Genomic DNA, 23,729 nt, shown 5'->3' with positions numbered 1-23,729 from the left:
AGTACTTTCCTAGTCCGTAGCTCTTATTACTACTCTGTGGATTTTTTTAGGGGTTTTTGGTTATTTTACTTTGAATTTATATCAATTGGCTTCAGTGCAACATTGCCATAAAGAGCAAATGACTACATATGTTATAAAAGAGTATTGAAATTTTTATTCTAGATCAAGTAGTGTTATAAAAGAGTATTGAAATTACATAATAAACTAATTTGTGTATAGTAATAAGAGCTTCTAAATTTATCATTAGTTTGTGTATAATTAACGATTTTTAATTTTCTATTCTAATTGTGTTATTTCCATATCCTCACATAGATAATGGATGAAGCATGGGTCAAATTTCAACATGAATGCCATTGTGCAATTGGATATGTTCTTTGTGTGATTGCTTATTGGTTCATTCAACAAAGAGAAAATAGAAGGAGATTAAATAGTGAACCCTACGAGCGTAGAGAAGTAACTGTAGGCTGTCTAAAAATCACAATAGATAGCTTATCCTCCATCAAACACCGATGATGGAAGTTACAATCTGACGACTTCCAGAAGGCTACAATTTGAAGACTTTCACGTAGATCGCTGAAGGATACAATCTGACGACCTTCACGACAACTGATGGAAGCTCTACTTCAACAGCCTTCACAATCAACATCGGGAGTTACAATCTGACGACTCTCATATTCTCAAGGAGCCAAGACGAAGATTACAAGACAATGATCTTTGCAACGCTATGACAAAAAGAGATTACTTGGTGATAATCTCTGTAAGGCAAGACGCGGAGGTCCTCCCCGTGTTTCAACATCAAAACGCCAGGGTCGAACCCGCGTTACAACATCAAAACGCCAGGGTCGAACCCCGTGTTACAACATCAAAACGCCGAGGTCGAACCCGCGTTACAACATCAAAATGCCAGGGTCGAAACCCGCGTTACAACATCAAAACGCCAGGGTCGAACCCCGCGTTACAACATCAAAATGCCGAGGACGAACCCGCGTTACAACATCAAAACGTCAGGGTCGAAACCCGCGTTACAACATCAAAACGCCGAGGTCGAACCCGCGTTACAACATCAAAACGCCATGACTTAAAATTCACTTATGTGTTACCTGGGTGGGAAGGTACTGCATCTGATTCCAGAATTTTAAAAAATTCTTTGCAACGACGATTTCCACTTAAAATCCCTCAAGGTAATCATTAATCCTGAATAATTTACTAATGACAATGAAATCCTTTTTATCAGTTATTAAACACAATGAATTTTTTTTAGGAAAATATTATCTCGCTGATGGTGGGTACATGTTAAAAAGTGGAATAATTCCACCCTATAGAGGGGAACGCTACCATTTGAATGAGTATTCAAGAAATCCACCAAGGACTCAACGTGAGCTATTTAACCTAAGACATGCGTCACTTCGCAATGCCATTGAAAGAGCATTTGGCGTTTTAAAAAAAAGATTTCCCATCATAGCGAGCTCAACTGAACCGAATTATGGTGTTAAAGTACAAAATCAAATCATCCTTGCTTGTTGTATTTTGCATAATTTTTTAAGAGGTACCGACCCAGAAGATGATTTCCCTGAAGGGGTAGAAGGTGATAATGAAAACCCATCGGTCGAAGATAATGTGGACGAGGATGAAGATGAACAAAGAGGGGAATGCTTAAGAGATTCCATTGCAGCTTCTATGTGGCAAGATTATAATGCATGATTGTTGCATTAATGTTTTTGTAAGACTAGACTTATGTTTTCTATTTCTATTGTCCTTCATTAATTTTTTGTTGTGTTTGATGATTGTAAGACTTATGTTTTCTATTTCTATTGTACTTGGTGACTAGACTTATGTTTTCTATTTCTATTGTCCTTCATAGACTTGTAATTAATATTCTTGTGTATTTATGTAAAATAGGAATGTAATTTTATATTCCCTAACATTATTGTGTAAATTAGGAATGTCAAAAAGAAGGTATACGGATGGTGATTCTTCTAAGGGAAGAAATCACATCTCTTTGGTGTGGAATTGTGCTATGGATGAGAAGTTAATTGAAGCTCTTTTGCATCAAGATGTGATTGGAAACTGGCACAATTCCGTCTTTTCACCAACGGCTTACAATCAAATAGTGGCTGAACTCCAAGAAATGTTTCCTGATAAGCCAATTGATAAGGATAAGGTGAAAAATCGCATGAAGTATATGAAGTCAATGGGCAGCTTGCTATGACTTGTTTAAGAATGCGGGCAGCGGCTTTGCTTGGAATCGCAACACTAACATGTGGAGTGCAGAACCTGAAGTGTGGGATCAACTAATTCAGGTAATGAAAAATAACTGTTTTTTCTTTGTATGAAAGAATTATTTGTCAGTTTACAGTTCCAAATTTAAATTACATACTTGGATTTTGTTGGATTTTGTTGGATATTGTCAAAATTGGCCTTAAACAGATTTTAAGTCACTCTATGCTTCGGAAAAATCTTCAAAATTGCAGTAATCCTATTGTTATCAGCCTTTCTGCACACTTACAGGTTTCTTATTCTCTGTAATACAGTAGTTAGATGTCACAATACATTTTAAATACCAGTACATCATCTCATGACTATTGTCAACAGACTCATGTATTTGAAATATACTTCAGAAAACCTTCTTCATCTTGCTTTGCTCAACAGTAATATATCATGAGATATAGAATCCTGTGTGAATAGCTTTTTGAAAATGTTTCTCCATGGTAAAACAGTTGGATTGGTTACAGGTCTCTCAAGTTCAAGACCAGGATACCACTTTTGTTTGGAAACAAAATCCTCACAGATATAATCCAATTTATCTCATTCTTCCCATATTTCCCAGATTTTTCCCTTAAATATGGATTAAAGACAGTCCGTAACAAACTCAAGCCAAGTATTGAGCACATGTTCAAATGTAATGATACATACATTTATTGAGCACATGTTCAAGATTTCTTATGGAACCTACATTTAACCAAGTCTTCTTCACTCATTGAGCCATCAACAAGTAAAAATTGTCTATTTAGTTTTCTCATAGTCACTAATTATGTACCAAATGTTTTGGTCCCTTTACCAAATGTCTTTTTAAGCTTGGCTTTAATGTTGAGATTAGTTTCTTTCTTACTGCTTTATGTTATAAGTTTAGAATACTGTAACTATATTTATGTAGCATAGCTTTTAGCACGGTACACTAAATTACAGGAGAGCATATACTAGGCACAATGTATAAATTACTTATAGCTTTTGTTTCCCTTATTAGTATACTGTAACTATATAGCTTTTGTTTCCCTTATTAGTATTTTTTACAAAATTACAGGCTCATCCAGAAGCTGCTGAATGGAGGACCAAACCTATTCAAAATTACGATAAACTACTTAAGCTTTTTGCAGCTGATAGAGCAACAGGAGAGCATGCCGAAACTGCGGCTGAGATACGAGAGAGGAGGCGGTCTTGTACTGATACTAACGCAACAGGAGAGCATGCCGAAACTGCGGCTGAGATACGAGAGAGGAGGCGGTCTTGTACTGATACTAACAAGGTTGATGTTGATCTTACAATTGATGGCATTGATGACATGGTTTCCAGGGAAGAAATCATATTGGAGAGTTTTGATGGTAACCAAGAAGCAATTGACAAAGAAGATTTTCGTGGGGCTACAATGGAAACTAGGTCAACAGCAAATTCACTGAAGAAGAGTAGAAAGTCAAAGGAGGATGCTGGTGCTGAAAAAATTTATAATGGCATAGAAAAAGTGGCTGAAGCAATGCTTGCAAGTGCTGAGATATTCAACAAGGCTCAGGAAAAGACTATAATTAAAGCGGATGATCTTTGGAGTCTTTTGGTTGAGATTGGAGTCGACGACGAACACATTGATGATGCATACATATTCTTACTTAATTCTCCAGAGAATCTAAGGGGAGTACTTGGATGTCCAAGAGAGAGGCAGAAGCAAATACTCGTGAGGATGATGCATAAGGCATCTATGCCACCCCCGCCTCATTATTAGCTTTCTACTTACTCAGCTTTAATATTTTGGTTTTCTACTTTTAATAGATGCTTTTGGGTATTTGGTGGCAATTATGGCTTCTTGTCACTTTTTTGTTATTATATGACAATTACAAACTTGTTGTCGAATTATGGATGCTTATGGCAAACTTGGAATAGTAGATGGCGATTGTAACTTTTTGACATTTTTGGTTATTGTATGACGATTATAAACTTGCTGTCGATTTATGGAGAATTGCATGTGGTAAAATTGGTTGAAGAACTGTTGTTTTTGTTTTGACAAGATGCATCGTGTCAATTTGATTTGTGTATAACGTTATTGAATGACGAAAAAACGTGGTTCATATGTTTGGCTATTAAATATATATACCTTATCTTGGCTCTCCACAGTCTCGAAGAATTGTTGTTTTTGTTTTGTCAATTTGAGTTGTGTATAAAGATTTGATAAGATTGTGTGTTATTAGTATAAGGTCATTTGTGTAAATTTACATATATTTCCTTCCCTTCCCTTCCCTCCATTATTACTCCCAAACAAGTTATATTAATTTCACCTTCATTCACCTTAATCAACTCCCAAACAACATATTACAATTCCCTTCCCTTCCCTTCCCTTCCCTTCCCTTCCCGTCCCTTTGTTTACCTTCCCTTCCCCTTCCCTAGTAAACTCCCAAACACACTGTTAACTTTCTTGAAACTTTAGGAGGGAAACAAAAAAAGACAACACAAGGATGTGATCATTCTTCATCTTATCCAGTGTTGTCAATGCACAAGACGCAATGCAGGGTGCAAAGAATTTTTTTTTACACGCACATGTGCAAGACGAAACGTGATGCGCGTGCCCAAGTGATGTGAATCACACCACACACATAATTTTTAAGATAGATAATCAAGCACGAAAGAACATGTTTAAGAATGCATAGAAAAAATATGTCAAGATAAATAATATTTTATTATAAAATCACAATTTAAGGTCTTAATTTCTTAGGCTAACACCCAACTTAGTAGTAAAGTTCATAATTTTTCAAATCAATACTAATATCCAAGCAAATGATTAGTTATGATCCTCAATTGAAGGCTACTAAAAAAGCCTACTGGATTTATTTTGCTTTTGGGATATGAATTGTCAAGTATAAAGACTCAATTGAAATATTAACAAACAAAAATATATTAGGATATGTGCTACATAGACCCTGTGCAAAGTCAGGATGCATGCAAGACGCAAAAGGTTACATCATATGTGGGGCGCTTCACTACTGCTCTGCATCGCAAGGTGCATGAGGCACAGTGAAGCGAAGTGTCCCGTATCCAATATATTTCTCAAACTGACTAATCGGCCCATACATCCTAATTAGTGAATGTGTTAGTTAAAGAAGATCTTCGTTCGAACATTTTTAGCTAAAGGCACAGCTCAAATTGGCACCTGGATGTTACCCCAGTTAAGGAGATGATATTGTATTATATTCCAAAATTAATGTTCGTGCATCCCTCAATATTCTACAAGAGGTCTTAATATTGTCTTGTCTCATGTGCTTGTTGATCCCGTTATAATTGTTGTCATCTCGTGGTTTGCCTATGCTCCCATCTTGGATGATGACTTCTAACTGACTAATCACCCCATCCGTTATATTTCTCAAAATCTCTAGCGTCTATAATTTTTTATTAATTTTCAATTCCTACTTCCTCTCCCCTAACTGTTAGCCCTGTCATAACCTAGACTAGTTAGACTAGTTAAGGAAATGTAGACTCCACCTTCAAGCATCTACCTTGTTTATTAGTCGATACCTTTTCTCCTCTATAACTAGCATTGTCATTCTTTGTTCATTAACTACTCAGTCTACTCTAACCAGTAACCACCATCATTTCATGTCCCTTTTTCTCTTCTCAATCCACTACTGTCATCGCATACTCCTCCACTTTAAGAATCGTGGACTTTACCTACTTAAAATATCTTGTAACTGCTTTAATCACCTCCCCCTGTCCACCTCTTCTTCAATTCCTCTCTTCTAGCCCGGTCTCCTCCTACCTCTGTAATCCTCATCTTCTCAAATTTCTCTGAAACCAAACCCTTGCCCATTGACTGCTCTAATTCCCCAAACCTACATCTCCAAACCCTATTAATTGCATCCAAGAATTCGATCAAAACGATATTCTCAACAATTTCGTAATGATGTCAATGACTAGATTCTCATTCTCTCTTTTAGCAAGATCTTTCTCAACATCTCAAAAGAAAGTTACCACCACCATGTTTCTTGTTCAATAACTTCCATCAGCCCCCTAGATTGAAACTTGATCAATCAACCTCCTTCCCGTCTCCCTCCTTCCTACCCTCTTTTAATCTCATTTCCCTCTACCTCCTCCATAATCTATGTAGCACGGATACGAGTGTGAACACAGACATGAATACAAACACGAGATATTGTAAATTTGTGAAATATAGAATACAGGGACACAATACACACACAAATATATAAGGTTACAATACACACGGGGTGTAACTAAGTTAGTTACACATACATTAAAAAGCACATTTGCCCATCTATATAGTAAATCCAAACCGTTCATTGTTGGCTACATGTCATCAAATATATGTGTGAATAAAAAACCATGTAGTATGAAATTTTCCATTCTATAATTCAAGCAACTCAAATTAAACGACTTTCTAAACTATTACAGACTGTTCATTTCTAGATCATTATATGGATGATTTATAAATATTTAATCTATATGATTTCTAACATCTATGAAGTTTTGAATGCATAGATCATAATGAATGATGTGGACCATTATACCAATGGTCAAATATATATTTTCACATGTGTGTAACTAACATAGTTACACCGTCCGTGCATTGTAACAAACACACATATACATTACATCAAATATTGAATTAACATACCTATAATATTTATATATTTCTTTTTGTTATTTATAATAATTAAGAATCAAGTTAAATCAAACTAAGAATAATGTTTAACACCAAAAGCTTAGTTTTGATCACATGGGATAATATGATGGGTATTTTTTAAATATTTAAGTAATATATTTTAGTTTTTGTATTCAAAAAATATTTGATTTTGAACCCAATATTACCAAAAAAACTAGTGTAGGATATAAAAGAAAGGGAGATCGGGCTTTCCTTTGAACCACACGTGTCCATCACGTGTCCGCAGGAAATCCATGCCCGACACGTGTCGGACAAGGACACGACATTCAAAATGCTCTGTCCACGTAACCTAGTCCGTAATCCTCATCTCGCCTCTCAATTCCTCCAAAATTAATCCCTTCCCTCCAACTTCTTTGAATCCCTAGCCCTACATTTCCAAATCCCATTAAGTACATCTAAGAATTCGACCAAGTTGCTACTTTTTCAACAATTTCATAGTGATGTTGAAGACGAGATTCTCATTATTTCTTTTAGCAAGATCCTTGTAAACAATCCAAAATAAAGTTGTTCAATATAATGTTTCTTGTTCAATCAACCCTTAGATTGAATCTTGTTTGACAACAGTAGTAAAATAAAATAAAATACCGTTGTCGTAAAAATGGATCCAAATATTATTTATAGCTCATCATTTGAACCATTCTGTTCATTGAAGCTTTTGCACAACAAACATTAAACACTTTTCTTAATATTAAAGCTCTAATGCTTTTAGATTTCTCTCATTTCACTTCAAGATCTTAGTTCTTAAATCATCTTTCTCTCAATTTCTCTCATTTCAAAATCTCAAATCATCTTTCTCTTAATTTCTCTCTTGTTAAAATTCTCAAGGTTGCCACAGAGGTGGTGATGTGAGGAGAGAAAGAGGGATGCAAAGGAGAACAATAAAAAACTATGGATGTTGGAGATTTGAGGGATTTCTCGGATGGAGTAGATAGTCTTCGAACTCAGTAAGTGATCATCATTCAAAAGAGAAGTATAGTAGAAGGAGAAGATGGCAACAACCATAACATAGTAGCAACAAATCTAAAGTACCAATTGTTGAGACTGGAGATAAGGTAGTAGCAACAATTGGTGAAGTACTGGCAGTTGAGACTGGAAACAAGGAAGCTAATCAATATTGTAAGAAAGCAGTCAAAAGCGGTGAAAAAGCAGCCTTCAAAGTGAAGATGGCCCCTGGTTGCTTTGCTTTGCCGCTAAGCGAAGATGTAAAGCGTCGTTGACTCTTTGTTCTACCAAAGAGCTAAAAAGCTGTTAAAAGCACTTTTACACGCTTAATGGGTTTGTATTTAAAACAAGTTTGGGTCAAAATGATTAACCCGGCCTAATCCTGATTTAACTTAAAACACAAAGGAACATGATAAAAGTGCTCAGCTACATATTTCCTATCATTTTTTGTATGATAATAAATAAAAATATATAATACCTGAAAGACATGATTTATGATAATAGTTCATTAAGATGATTTCATACTTTTATTTCTTGTAATACAAAAAACAATATGGAGTTTCTAGTATAGTTTAGCATTACCCTTAAACAAGTTTATCAAGATGTTCTTAGGCATTATATTATAGTTTTTGAAGGTGAATATAGTTCCCATAAAAATTAAAACACTGTGCATTATTGTTGAATAATACATGTTTTTCATGCATATCACATCTTTCCATCAATGACTAATACTTGGAAACTTTTGACTTAGTTTCTTTCATGTCTATGAAGATCTTCCGAGTAAATAAAAAAACCCAACACATGCATTTTCCCCTTTTATTTCAAATTCGGTACTCCCATATCCATAAATCATAGCAAATTTTTTTTCAGAAAATAGCAAACACTGTTAAAAACAGTCTTAAAGAGCCTCTATAACATTGTTCTTAGGGGTTGGAAAAAAATGTAAAACCAGGTACTGCTGAAATCAGAAGCAGAGGTCCTTCCAATGTTATTTATGTCAAATTATAGGTTGAATTAACTGGGCTTCTTGTGTTTGGAAGCAAAGTTGCAGAAATTCCATTGATCACAACACAGGGTTAAAGGCAAGGGTTGGTCTTACATCAAACTAAGTGAAAATTTTACAATTCTCAGTCTAGTATTCTGGAATTTGATTTCATTTGAATCCTTGGATTATTCTTTACCTCATAGATCAAATCAAATCAACCTCACATCTTTATCTAGATTTTTCCATGGTCTAGAAGACTTAAGAGGAATTTGGAAGCTTGTCTCTTTTTTCTATGCAAATATGTACGCCAGTTAATTATCTTCGATCATTTGATGTGCTGTTCAATTAGGCGCCCAACCAACTTGCATATACTCCATAATTCCTACCGATTGGATTTAAGATATTAGATTTTATTGGATGTTAATTTCTAAATTTCACTTATACATCACGGAAATGTTAAGAACAAACATATTACTGGATATATTGGTAGATTACTAGATTTCTAATTTTAAAACGTGGAGACAACATAGAGCAAAATGAGATGAAAAGGGGCGAAAATATGTAGAAACAGCCTACAGGATTATCTCAGAGTTTCTCCGAGCATAATATCCTTCATGAAAACAAAATGTCTAGGAACTTAGGATATTATAACAGATAAATTTATTTGGCAACTTAATTCAAAGTCATGTATGAAACTATCAAAAGGAATCGTCAGTTGTCTTGTAACCTGCATACTCTTCTCTGTCATTCTAGTATTATGTTTTACAATCTCTTACGGCAATTTCGTGGTTTAAGATTTCTGAAATACTAATCGATTAAAAACTTCATCTTCATCTCTATATTCAGAGCTCTCCATGTCAATGTTCCCTTGCTTCTTATTACGAATTCACTTTTCTCGGTCCTTACTTTACTGATTGTAGGGCATCAGCACCCAATAAAGATAAAACTTCAGCCAAGATTGTGCCTTTCTCATGCCCAATTGGACAAATAAATGTAGCCACCCCCAGAATAACAATAACCCAACAAATTGCTAACATTACAACATCAAAACCAAGAACTCTAATTTCATTCCAGAATCACAAAAGCCCTAAAATTGGCACTTAAAGTAAATAAAAGAGAGATCACTCACAACTCCGTATAGTTGCAGCTGGCTCCGATCGTACGCCAGGGGAGAAGCGTACGGATTGTGGATGTAGGGGCCCACTCTCCGCTGCCGGAGGACGCCGGCAGCGGCGCGGAGGAGGAGGAGATCGGAAGGTGATTTGCGAAACCGACGAAGTTAGGGCTAGGGTTAGGGTTTGTATTCGAGAGGCAAGGTGAAAAGAAGAAGCCGGAGTACAGGCTGAGAGAGAAGCGGTGGTTGCTGTTGGTGCTGGTACAGGTTAAGGCGGCGTTCCTCCGCGAAATATGAAAAATGAGGATGAGGATGGTTGCTAATGGGATCTGGGAACTCCATTAGAGAGAGGAGAGACGAGGACGGAGTTCATCTATATGTAACCCTACTTCATTAAAATCAGAGGGCTCGTTCGTTTCTCAGAAGCGGTTGTTTTTTTATATTAGTCCCAAACATCTTTCATATTCCGAAATTTGTCCCTCATATCGTCATATTTGAAATTAGGGGTTTTTATTTCTAGGCCCATTTGTTTACTCAACTTTACCTATAAACCAATTCATTATTACTTGTATCTTTAAATCCAATTCTCTTTTTGTATATGTCTTTAAACCCAGTTTTTAAAATACAATACTTTCATATGTGAGTCCCCTTAAGTTTTTTCTTAAATTCCAATTATAGCCTTTCAGATTTTATCTCATGTAAGTGGGCCCCTTTAAAAAATAAAAATAAAGAAAAATAAAGAGAGAGAGAGAGAGAGAGAGAGAGAGAGAGAGAGAGCTTTCTCTCAAAACATTTCTCAATTAACTACTCTCTCTTACTCCATTAATACATTCTTATACTCTCTTTTATAAATCCATCAATTAATCCTCACCCACTTATCAATCCAGCATTAATGTGCAGGGTGTGATTTTGGTGGATATTCGTCACTTTCTTAGCAATTGAAGGTACAATTTTGTAATTTACTCAACTAACAAGTTTATAGCATTAATGTCTTATTTTATTCATGAAAATTATTTGACATTGTTATTCATGAATTCATAAAAATTAGTAAAATCTGTTACATTTGATAAAATGTTAGTTAAATGAGGTTTTAGTCAACCACTCATTAATTTCACATTAGTTATTTCACATGATTATTTCACATTAATTTCTCATTATTATTCATGAATTCATAAAAAAATAGTTAAATTTGTTATATTTGATGAAATTGTAGTTAAATTTGATTTTAGTATAGAATGATAACCTGTAAGTATAGCGTGAAATACAAGACTTGCAAGTATAGCATGATATCCTGTAAGTATAGCATGATGTACTGTAAGTATAGCATGATACACTATAAGTATAGCATGATACACTGTAAGTATAGTAAGATATAATGTAAGTATAGCAAGATAGAATGTAAGTATTGTAGACGTATAAAAATGCCTATAGATATGAATATCCCTATCTAAGTCAGAGGAGATCATCCAAAGCCAAAAGAAGCAAAGGAACATGTGAAACAACATAGAAGAACAATATGAACACCCACGACAAGGAACACTGACGCGCATAGGCGCGGCAGTGGAAGGTGTTGTGCATACTGGCCCACCCGAAATTGATCTCAGCCTTATAAATACCCTAACCTAGGGTTTCGTGCCTTGGTGTAATAGAGAAAAGGCAGCGGCTGATTGTTTTGGTTTTCTCTTGTGCGGCTACAGTGGCAGAGAGTTGGAGGCGTGTGAGGAGATATTGGCGGCTGTGAATTTTTGCTGCGGGCGTGAAAAGTAAAGGCAGTCTCTTTTTTGTTTCTTTTGAGAGAGAATTTGTAAGAGGGATTTGAGAGTTTGTTTGAGAGGGTTTAGAGTTTGTGAGATTGTAAACCCCAATTGTATCTCTCCCTCTAATAGTAGATCTCCCCCTCCTTGCCCCGTGGACGTAGGCTATTTGCCGAACCACGTAAAAGTTGTGTTCTTGTCGTTTGGGAGCTTGTTTGAAGGATTCGCTGAAGGATTCCTATTTGAAGAATTAGATCGACAACATGGGAGAAACAAGCACATCGGGATCGTCTCTTTCGAAGGCGATACAGAGTCTGAGCATCAATAATACAAAAATTGATGTTCCGAAGTTCGACGGCAAGATCAATTTCGGTTTGTGGAGGTGTCAGGTGATGGATGCCTTGGATGCACAAAATTTGGAGGAGACTCTTGAGTTACAAGAGAAACCCGCTGATATGGAGGACAAGGTTTGGAAGAAAATGAATAGTAGGGCTTGTGGAGTTATTCGGTCATGCTTGACGCCGGATCTTATTTATGACGTAATGAACGAGACGTCGGCGAAGAGAATGTGGGAAACACTCAATGAGAAGTATCTGACGAAGAGCATTGAGAATCGGCTTCACTTGAAGAAGAGGTTTTACCAATTCAAGATGAAGAGGGGAGTTTCCATTCGGGAGCATGTTAACAACTTCACGAAGCTAATTTCGGATATGGCCAATGTAGATATCATGGTTGAGGATGAAGACAATGCGATGTTACTATTGTGTTCGTTGCCGGAGGATGATTTTGGTACGTTTGTTCTCACTATGATAAATGGAAGAACTACGATTAGCCACAAGGAGGTGACCTCAGCTTTGGTGAATTATGAGTTGAGGAAGAGTGATGGCGAACCCTCCGAGAAGGCATCGGGAGATGCATTAGCAGTTCGAGGCCGTGGTCCAAACCGTCGTCCAGGTGATCGCTCAAGATCGAAGTCAAGAGGTGGCCATAGAAATATTGGTAGGAATCAATGTCGCTTTTGCAAAGAAGAAGGACATTGGAAGAACGACTGCCCAAAGTTGAAAGACAAAGCTGGGAAGAATAAAGGGAAAGCTGTACAAGCTTCGGAAGTGAATGTTGTCAAGGCTAGTGACGACAATTCATATACGGATTCTTCAGGCTATTCTTGCTCTGTATTACCATCAGTTTGTTACGCTGACTCTACGGAGTGGATGATGGATTCTGGTGCTACATATCATATTTGCCCTAGGAGGGATTGGTTTTCCAGCTTTGAGGAGTTGGAAAGAGGGGATGTCGTACTCATGGGTAATGATCACGCATGCCCTATTGGTGGTATTGGTACAGTACGGATCCGAATGTGTGACGGGGTGACTCGGGAGCTGAAGGAAGTGAGATTCGTTCCTCAATTGACGAAGAATATCATTTCGCTTGGAACTTTGGAGGCAGCTGGCTATAAGGTGATATTGGAGAATGCTACTCTGAAGGTCACAAAGGGGTCCATGGTGGTGATGCGAGGTGTCAGGGAAAACAAACTTTACTACTTGAAGGGCAAGACAGTAAAAGGGGGTTTGGCAGCTTCGATTACCACAGAGGAAGATACTACCAGATTATGGCACATGAGATTGGGACACACTGGTGATAAGTCCCTGCAGGTATTGGCGAAGCAGGGGCTATTGAAGGGTGCGAAGACCTGCAAGATGGAGCTGTGCGAACATTGCATACTTGGGAAGAAGACAAGAGTGAAATTCGGCACCGCTATTCACAATACCCAAGGTATATTGGACTATATTCACACAGATGTTTGGGGCCCTTCCAAGCACACATCACTTGGTGGGGCCAACTATTTTGTCACTTTCATTGATGACTATTCCAAGAGGAATTAGGTATACCCGATGAAGCATAAACATCAGGTCCTAGATATTTTTGTGGAGTGGAAGAAGAAAGTGGAGCTGCAGACAGGTAGAAAGGTAAAAACTCTTCGTTCAGACAATGGAGGAGAGTATAAGAGTGATCCGTTTCTGCAGTTTTACCGGGATCACGGCATTAGAAGACACTTCACAGTTCGAGAGACACCGCAACAGAACGGGGTGGCTGAGAGATTAAACCGTACCTTGCTGGAGAAGGTGATCCGAGGGCGAGGAAAGCAGTCTTTGTGGGATTTAGAGATGGAGTTAAAGGCTTCAAGTTATGGGATCCACAGGACAAGAAGATAGTTATTAGCAGGGATGTCACATTTGACGAGGCGTACATGATGAAGCCTCAAGTTTCTCAGCAGGTGGAGGAAGACCAGACAGTTGGGATATCGCAGCAGGTGGAGGATGATGTGACTCCACCAACTCCAGATAACATTGTATCCATTGAGGCTCCTACAGAGGTGACACTGGAAGGAGATGGGATGACAGACGGGCATTTAGAGGATACAGTGGATGTTGGGACTCAGGAACATGGTCATGTTCAGGAGTCCATTGCAGCTAATAGACCAAGAAGAAACATTCGTCGGCCAGCTAGATATAACGATGTCATGGTTGCATATGCTTTATCAGCAGAAGTCGTTGATGATTTGGTTCCTTTTACATTCAAGGAAGCAGAGTCAAGCTCTGATTCGATTAGGTGGAGGGAAGCCATGGAGGAGGAGATGCAGTCTCTTCATAAGAACGACACTTGGGAACTTGAAAAGCTACCGAAGGGTAAGAAGGCTATTGGATGCAAGTGGGTGTATGCAAAGAAAGAGGGATCTTCTATTGGGGAGATTAGATTCAAAGCCAGATTGGTTGCCAAGGGATATGCACAGCTAGAGGGCGTTGATTATAATGAGGTATTTTCACCTGTTGTGAAGCATTCGTCGATTCGTATTCTATTAGCATTGGTGGCACAATTGGATTTGGATTTGGTCCAGATGGATGTGAAAACAGCCTTTCTACATGGAGATTTAGAAGAGGAGATCTACATGACACAACCTATGGGGTTCAAAGCTGCAGGAAAGGAAGAATTGGTATGCAAGCTGAAGAAGTCTCTTTACGGATTGAAGCAATCGCCGCGACAATGGTACAGAGATGCAGTCTCTTCATAAGAACGACACTTGGGAACTTGCAAAGCTACCGAAAGGTAAGAAGGCTATTGGATGCAAGTGGGTATATGCAAAGAAAGAGGGGTCTTCTATTGGGGAAATTAGATTCAAAGCCAGATTGGTTGCCAAGGGATATGCACAGCTAGAGGGCGTTGATTACAACGAGGTATTTTCACCTGTTGTGAAGCATTCGTCGATTCGTATTTTATTGGCATTGGTGGCACAGCTGGATTTGGATTTGGTCCAAATGGATGTGAAAACAGCCTTTCTACATGGAGATTTAGAAGAGGAGATCTACATGACACAACCTATGGGGTTCAAAGCTGCAGGAAAGGAAGAATTGGTATGCAAGCTGAAGAAGTCTCTTTACGGATTGAAGCAATCACCGCGACAATGGTACAAGAGATTCGACGACTTTATGATTGGCCGAGGGTACATGAGGAGCCCATATGACCCGTGTGTTTACATGCACAAGCTACAGAATGGTGAGTATATCTATTTGCTGTTATATGTTGACGATATGCTCATAGCTTCCAGGAATACTTCAGCTATTAGAAAGTTGAAAAAGGAACTGTCATCCGAATTTGAGATGAAGGATCTTGGAGAAGCAAAGAAGATAAGGTACATGCACGACCCCGGGAAGGGTCATTGGGAGGCCGTGAAGTGGATTCTACGGTATATCAAAGGTACCGTGGATGTTGGTTTGGTATTTCAGAAGAATGAGAAGAACGGGCAGGATTGTATTGGTTACGTGGATTCTGATTATGCGGGGGATCTGGACAAGCGCCGGTCTACTAGCGGATATGTGTTTACACTAGCAGGAGCACCGGTATGTTGGAGATGCACACTTCAGTCTACAGTGGCTCTCTCCACTACGGAGGCAGAGTATATGGCGTTGACTGAAGCTGTGAAGGAGGCTTTGTGGTTGCAGGGATTATTGGAGAACTTGGGGATTGCACAGGAGACCCTTCGGGTATATTGTGATAGCATGTCAGCTATCTATTTAGCGAAGAACCAGGTTTATCATGCACGCACGAAACATATCGATGTCAGATTCCATTTTGTTCGTGACGTTTTGGATGAAGGAGACGTCATGTTGGAGAAGATCCACACGAAGGACAACCCTGCAGATATGTTGACCAAAGTTGTTTCAGGTGTCAAGTTTGGTCATTGTTTGGAACTTTTGAACATTCTTCGGTGTTGAGGCCTTTCGAGGCCATTGGATGAACTACGTGAGGCTTGATTCCTTAGGCAAGAGGATACGTAGGCAGTCTTTATGATGCAGCCGGTTTGGATTAATTGATTTTGATGGGGGTGAGATTGTTTGGACTCTCGTTCGGTTCAATTTTGGGAAAACTTCACCGAGGTGGAGAATTGTGGACACGTGGGGTCCACCCACGTGTGTGAACCTTTTCTGTTTCCGCGTTTCACCAGAGCGGAGATTTGTTTCCGCGTTTTTTGTTTCGTACCCGGAGCTGGCCCACCCGAAATTGATCTCAGCCTTATAAATACCCTAACCTAGGGTTTTGTGCCTTGGTGTAATAGAGAAAAGGCAGCGGCTGATTGTTTTGGTTTTCTCTTGTGCGGCTACAGTGGCAGAGAGTTGGAGGCGTGTGAGGAGATATTGGCGGCTGTGAATTTTTGCTGCGGGCGTGAAAAGCAAAGGCAGTCTCTTTTTTGTTTCTTTTGAGAGAGAATTTGTAAGAGGAATTTGAGAGTTTGTTTGAGAGGGTTTAGAGTTTGTGAGATTGTAAACCCTAATTGTATCTCTCCCTCTAATAGTAGATCTCCCCCTCCTTGCCCCGTGGACGTAGGCTATTTGCCGAACCACGTAAAATTTGTGTTCTTGCCGTGATTTGTAATAGCTTGTAGGATCCCTCGACGCGCAGTCCTAGAGCTGACGATAGGAAGAGCTGATATCTCACTTTGATGAGATATCTGGCTTTTTGGTTCTTGTTCCCTTTGAGAAACAAGAATTCCATTGTGATCTAATCTCTTGTTGTGCACCTTGCGCACCGGAGGTGCTGCCGAAATTTCCGCTGCGCACAACAAAACAGAGTGACGTGCCTATGGGAAGTTGTAGAGCTCTTCGATAGCTTTCCAACGCATCTTAGATCACCTCATTCCGATATCGGACGAGGAAGTTAGATCCAAAATACCCGAGACAACGCAAACTGCCTCGGAGGTGTGCGCCAGTGATAACTGACGCGGCAATAGCACGGCAGTACAAGGTGACATGCAAGCAAACAGAGTGATGAGAAAATAGAGAGTTGTAGATCTCTTCGTTAGCTTTCCAACTCATCTTGGATCACTTCATTCCGACATCGGACGAGGAAGTTAGAGCCAAAATACCCGAGACAACGCAAACTGCCTCGGAGGTGCGTGCCAGTGATAACTGACGCGGTAATAGCACGGCAGTACAAGGTAATGCACAAGCAAACAGAGTGATGCGCTAATAAGGAGTTGTAGATCTCTTCGTTAGCTTTCCAACGCATCTTGGATCACCTCATTCCGATATCGGACGAGGAAGTTAGAGCCAAAATACCCGAGACAGCACAAATGGTCTCGGAGGTGCGCGTCAGTGGCGACTGCCATGGAAATGTCTTGTATATTTAAGCCATGATATGATTCAAATTTGAAGAATCTCAAAAGACAAAAGTTATAGATCTCTTCGTCAGCTTTCCAACGCATCTTGGATCACCTCATTCCGACATCGGACGAGGAAGTTAGAGCCAAAATACGCGAGAGGTACGCGGCAGTGATAACTGCCGCGGCAATGCGCGTCACCGCCTACTGCCGCGGCCACTGAGAAGCTAAAAACGTTATTTTTAACAGTTTTCTCCAGTTTTATGTAGCCCACATGGCTTATTAACTGCTGGGGGTCACTTATGAACATGGGGGAAGCAGTTACAAGCGAAAATCATGCCCACTACCCACAAAAATCGTGACATTTAAGGAGTTAAAAGTCGTGGGATGGCGGTTACAAAACTAAATGGGAACCACTCCTTTGACCGTGCCAGCAACGACTGCCGCGCCAAAGGAATCTCTTCAGCCGCGCCACTTATGACTGACGCGCCCAAAGGGAATATGGCTGGTTGGTTATTTTACCCCCATTTCAGCAGTTATGCACCTTTATCACTATAAATACCTCCATATACACGGGAAAAAGGGGGGAGCCAAGCACAGGGAGAGCAGATTGGGGCATAGAGATTTAAGCTTTTGGTGAATTGGAGTAAGAGAGAGAGTCTTCCTTCTTCACAAACATCCTCAAGAAGCTTTTGGCGATTCCTAGAGATCTAAGCTCTGACTTGATCTTTAGAAGAGTGAACATCTTACATCGATAAGATATTTACTTTAAATTCTTATTTCGATAAATAACGAATGAAGAATTTCCAAAACCTTCACGATTCAATCAGAATCTGTGAATCGGTGGTCCACGGGCTAACGTACCCCCGGCACAGGCAAAGATCCTACGCAAGCAGCGATCCAAACAACGATCCTACGTTTGTTTCTAAGGAGCTTGTAATTTGATTTTTGTTGTAAAGAGTAGTTTTACAAAGTACGAAACTCACTCTTTTGCATTCATTGTAATTGATAAACAGTTATAATGAATTCTACAACAGAACTTGTTCCTGACGCAAACAAACTGGCGACCACAGTGGGAGCCAACGGTCTCGCTGTCGAGACCGTCGTGTCGCAGCCGGTCAAGATTCCAGTTGAATCCACGGTCTAATACGAGTTCGACCAAACCAAGTTTGAGGAATATCTCTCATCATCCACTTCAAGATCTTCATTGTCTCACAAGTACAAGAGGATCTCACAATTGAAGAAGGCTTACATGCCAAAGAAGGCCCAAGGTGAAGACTCTCACCCAATCGTTGCCGAGGCCTCCCCTCGCAACATTATCCCGGCGACCCCCAAAGCCAGAAGCTCTGCTCACAATGATTCCTCACTAATTAAGGAATCATTCGATCGAAGTTCGCCAACTCTGACTAAGAGGGCTCGTCAGAGGCAACGTTAACGTCTCGCTCATCAAATGGCTAAGGCCTTAGAACAAACCGACGGGGTTCACTGCTACGCGGTCCTAGAGTCGAGGAAGCATCAAGTGGTCCAGTCATCCCAATGACAAACCAGTCACATCTCTGCACAACTCACGACGGAGGAATGGACTCTCGTCAAAAAAGCTCGTTCGACTCTCAAAGAATGGATACAAAAGCGTCGGGCAAATGCCGCTCGTGCCCGTGCTCTTTTGTAACAAAGACGAGAAGGGAAGAATGAAACGGTGTCTAAGGAAGCACAAAAGAATCACAAAGTATGGATGACGCGGCATAATTATGTACCAAAATTGCAAGTGCACAATTTATCAAGTTATAGTATAAAAAATATCGATCCCACGAGGAAGGTGATTTTAAGAGATTATTAGAAATGGTTCTTATGTTTTATGCATGACAAATAGGAATAAAGAATAAGTGTGATTGTGATGAGTGGTTGTTTTGATTTATGTGCAAGAGATAATAAATTGAATTTTAGAGAAGAAAGAATCAACGGCGCCAAAAACTTGATGTGGCATAATTATGTACCAAAATTGCAAGTGCACAATTTATCAAGTTATAGTATAAAAAGATATCGATCCCACGAAGAAGGTGATTTTAAGAGATTATTAAACTTGGTTCTTATATTTTGTGCGTGACAATTAGGAATAAAGAATAAGTGTGAATGTGATGAGTGATTGTTGTGAATATTTGCAAAAGATAATAAATTGAATTTTAGAGGAGAGAAGAAAGAATCAAAGAATAAATGAAATCACAAGGCAAGAAATATGAATTAATAAAATCAAGAAATAAAACTAAGAATGAAAAGAAAATTTAAGAAAGTCAAGATGGAGGATTCAAAAGAGGTAAGAAATCTAGAATATAATCCACTAACCAATTTCAATTACAAAATATAAACTATTCTCTTTTTATCATATTTCAACTTAGATTTATTAAGCATAGATTATCAAACCATTTAAGGAAAGTGTAACCTATCAAATTATCATCTAAGCTAAAATTACTATTCATGATAAGAACAACAACATGATAATAATCCTAGAATTCATAAGCATAACCTATCAAACCATTTAAGATAAGCATAGATTATCAAATTCTTCTTCTACCGATTAGTTCTCTAGTTGATTATCCTAAACATGAACATTTTAAGTACAAGAGAATAATTCATACAATATAAAGGAAATTAGACTAGTTTCATACAATTCTAAGATTCCTACAAGAATTAAATTCACATCTTAAGAAATAAAAACAAGAAAAAGAAGACTAATTACAAAATTAAAAAGAAAAGAAAAATCTAAACTATGAACAAGAAATAAATCTAATTACAAAGAAAATAAAAATCTAAACTACAAAATAAATTGCAGAAATTAAATGCAAGAAAAATAAATCTACTCTACAAATTAAAGTGCAAAAAGAAATAAAAAAGACAAGAAAATAAATCTACACTACAAGCATGAATTTAAATCTAACTAATAAGCAATAATAAAGAAATTACTAAAAAGAAATAAAAGAGAAAAGAAATGCAAACCTTCAAATTGCTCTTCATCTCCATCCTCATCATTCAACAAGAGGAGAAAGAACAAATTTAAAGAGGAAAAAATTATTTTTATTAATTGCAACTAAAGTTACAATTTTTGGAAGGCCTTCTCAATTAAGAGTAGCCCTCCTCTCCAAAAGGAGTTTACAAAATTTTCACACCTCTAACCCCTCACTCTCTACCCCTATTTATAGTAATCTTCAATGAATATGAGCCATTGGATTTGTCTTGAGCCCCAAGCAACAAATCTGCCACATTTGAGATTTTGCTTTTGTTTGCTTCCTCTAGCGCCAAATGATTCATTTTATTTTTAACCAAAGAAAATGAAATCGGCAGGCCCATTGTAGAAATGTCCGGCGCCAATTCTCGGCATTAAAACAGTTCTGCAGCAAGTTACAGAAAGCCAGGTCCTTATCCCTGCTTTTTTGAATTAACATCAAATCCGGCACCTGCTTTCTCCAAACAAATCTGGGGCAGGCGCCCAATGAAGTCCCGGTGCCGGGAATTTTTTTTCAATCTCCATTTTTTCTTGTAAAAATCACAAGCCAAAGTCCAATTGCAAATTAACTCACCGCCCACTTTGCATTTGGTTTTGAAAATTAAAAGAAAAGTCGCGGCCGCATAGGCATCGATTTTCAAGCATTTCCAGGCAGCCTGTGCAGCAACGCGGTCCAAATGCCTCAGGGCAGCTGTTCATCTTCATTCATGTTGAGAGATAAAAAAATGCACAGATCAATAAGTCCGGCCCGCAATGGCAAGTTAAAAGCCCTAAACTCTGCAGCACAAAGGCCGGTTTTCATTGATTTTTGAAAACGACGCGAGAAATTGACCATTCAAATTTGCAAAGGCAGCCAAAGGCCGGTCATGGAAGGTGGTAATCATCTTTGGGCCTTCAAGCTTCAAATACTTCACTTTAGAAGAAAAAATGAAAATCCAACAGTAAACGAGTGCCGGCCCAATCTGGCATTGGCAGCAGCCGAGTCATGTAATCTTACATAAAAGTTGCAATTGCATTCCAACTCTTTGCATCCAAGTCCATTCCAACTCTTTGGAAAAAATAGTGAAGGAGCTGCCGATGGTTGCTTTGGGACATTTGGCTTTTGGGCTTTTAAAATCACATATTTGCACTTGGAGAAAAGAGATGAGATTTTGGGATTTATTATTCCCCATTACTTCTGCAATTAACAGATAAACGCAATTATTAATGGTATATTTATTCATATAAAATAGATAATGAGGGTATAAAATTGTAATAAAATGTGATTATCAAATACCCCCACACCTAAACTTTTGCTAGTCCTCTAGCAAAGAAAATAAAAAGAAAATCCTAACTCACTTTCGCAGGAATCGCGGTTGTATTTAGCGCATACAACAAGCCTTTAAACCCCTAGGTTACCCTAGTGGACGAGTTGTAGTCTCGTGAGGGTTTGCAGTGAATATACCCACAAAATTCGGTCAACTTGCCAAGTTAAATAAGTCAGTAAATAACAGATTTTCCTTGATATATTTAAACATTCTAATTGAAGCTAGTTAATAATCAAGAAAACGTTTTTATATATAACTCCAATGTAAATCCCCTAGAAAATCTTTTTCATTATAGCAATACAAAACCAAGTCAAATCTTAGAAATTTAATTAAAAAGTTTTGAAAAGAACATGCCAACTCTTTGTTTTAAATAACTTTCAAGTCTCTTGATCAAAAATTGTTTTTCAAGACCATATATACAAAACAACAATATATAAAAACAATTGTTAGTGTTATATATATGTATATTTTTTCTACTCTCTAATTCTTGGTGATTGTTTTCTATTTTAACGGGCTTTCTAAGTGACCATTTAACGAGTTTTGGGCCAATGAATCCCAACCCAATTGGGCTTAGGTCATTAAGTATAGAGATACTTCTTGGGCTTAATTACTCAGTCAACTTAGTCTTTATAAGATAGAATCACCTTGAATTTAAGATTTTTTTTTGTAGTGGTGCCCATTTTTCGCACTCTTCTTTATAAGGTTAGTTTTTTTTTAAATATATATATGTGTAAGTATCTATAGTCTTAAAAAAATGTGTAAATCAAGATAACTTGAAAAAAATATTTTCAACTCTAAGTTAAGCATGCAAAAATTTCATTATTTTTAATTAAAAATCTAAGGTAAGACTTAAGTAAAGTATACTAGTTAAAAAATCATTTCTTAAGAATTTTATTTGGAGTTATCATAAAAGGTGAACTTGAATATGTCACTAACTAAGAATTAGAAAATTTAAAATCTATCAATTTGATCAATTATTACTTAACTCTATTAATTTGGCAAGTGACAATATTTTTATAAATTTTTTTAACAAAAAGAAAGAAAAATATAACTAAAAAGGTAAAATAAAGAGGAAAATATGTATTTCTCACCCCCATACCTAAATTTTGCATTGTCCTCAATGCAAATTCGCTGAAGCACAAAGTAAAGCAGATAAAATTGAAGAACTTACAGTTGTTTGGTTGACAATGATGATAAGGATCTGCAATTACTGTTAGTATGAGGATGAAGAAATCAAATAAGAGGAAAATTGTAAGTAATTATTTTATTTTTTTTATTTTTTTTAAACCTATGTTACTTATTCAATTTTTTGTTGTTGTTTTTTTATAAGAAACAAAAGAACTTTTTTTTAAGAAACAAAAGAAAAATTAGTTTTTTTTATAGATAACGAGGTTCATGAAGAACCAACACCTCTTCCTCTCCGAGCGTAGAAAATTCTAAAAATGGTTTTAGACGTTGACCATTTATTTTAAAAATATTATCATTTTTAGGATTTTCTATCTCGACAGCTCCATGTGGAAAAACTTGTTTAACAAAAAATGGACCAGTCCATCTTGATCTTAATTTTCCCGGAAAAAGATGCAATTTTGAATTGTACAATAAAACTTTCTGTCCTGGAGAGAAATTTTTTCGCAAAATTAATTTGTCATGAAAAATTTTTGTTTTCTCTTTGTAATTTTTTGAGTTTATGTATGCATCATTCCGAATTTCTTCCAACTCATTTATTTGGAGCAATCTGTTTTTACCTGCCGAGTCTGAGTCAAAATTCAACTGTTTTATTGCCCACATTGCTCGATGTTCTAACTCTACTGGTAGGTGACAAGCTTTCCCGAATACTAATCTGTATGGTGACATCCCCAAATTGGCCTTAAAAGCTGTTCTATACGCCCACAGAGCATCACACAATTTTACAGACCAATCTTTTCTGTTATGATTAACTGTTTTTTCTAAGATTTGTTTGATCTGCCTGTTTGTGACCTCTACTTGTCCACTGGTTTGGGGGTGATAAGGAGTTGATAATTTGTGTGTGATTGAATATTTCC

The sequence above is a fragment of the Asparagus officinalis genome, chromosome 7 (genome assembly GCF_001876935.1).
Source record: "Asparagus officinalis chromosome 7, Aspof.V1, whole genome shotgun sequence".
NCBI classification, from domain to species: Eukaryota; Viridiplantae; Streptophyta; class Magnoliopsida; order Asparagales; family Asparagaceae; genus Asparagus; species Asparagus officinalis.
The sequence above is the reverse complement of the archived record's forward strand: the minus strand, read 5'-3'. Positions refer to the sequence as shown.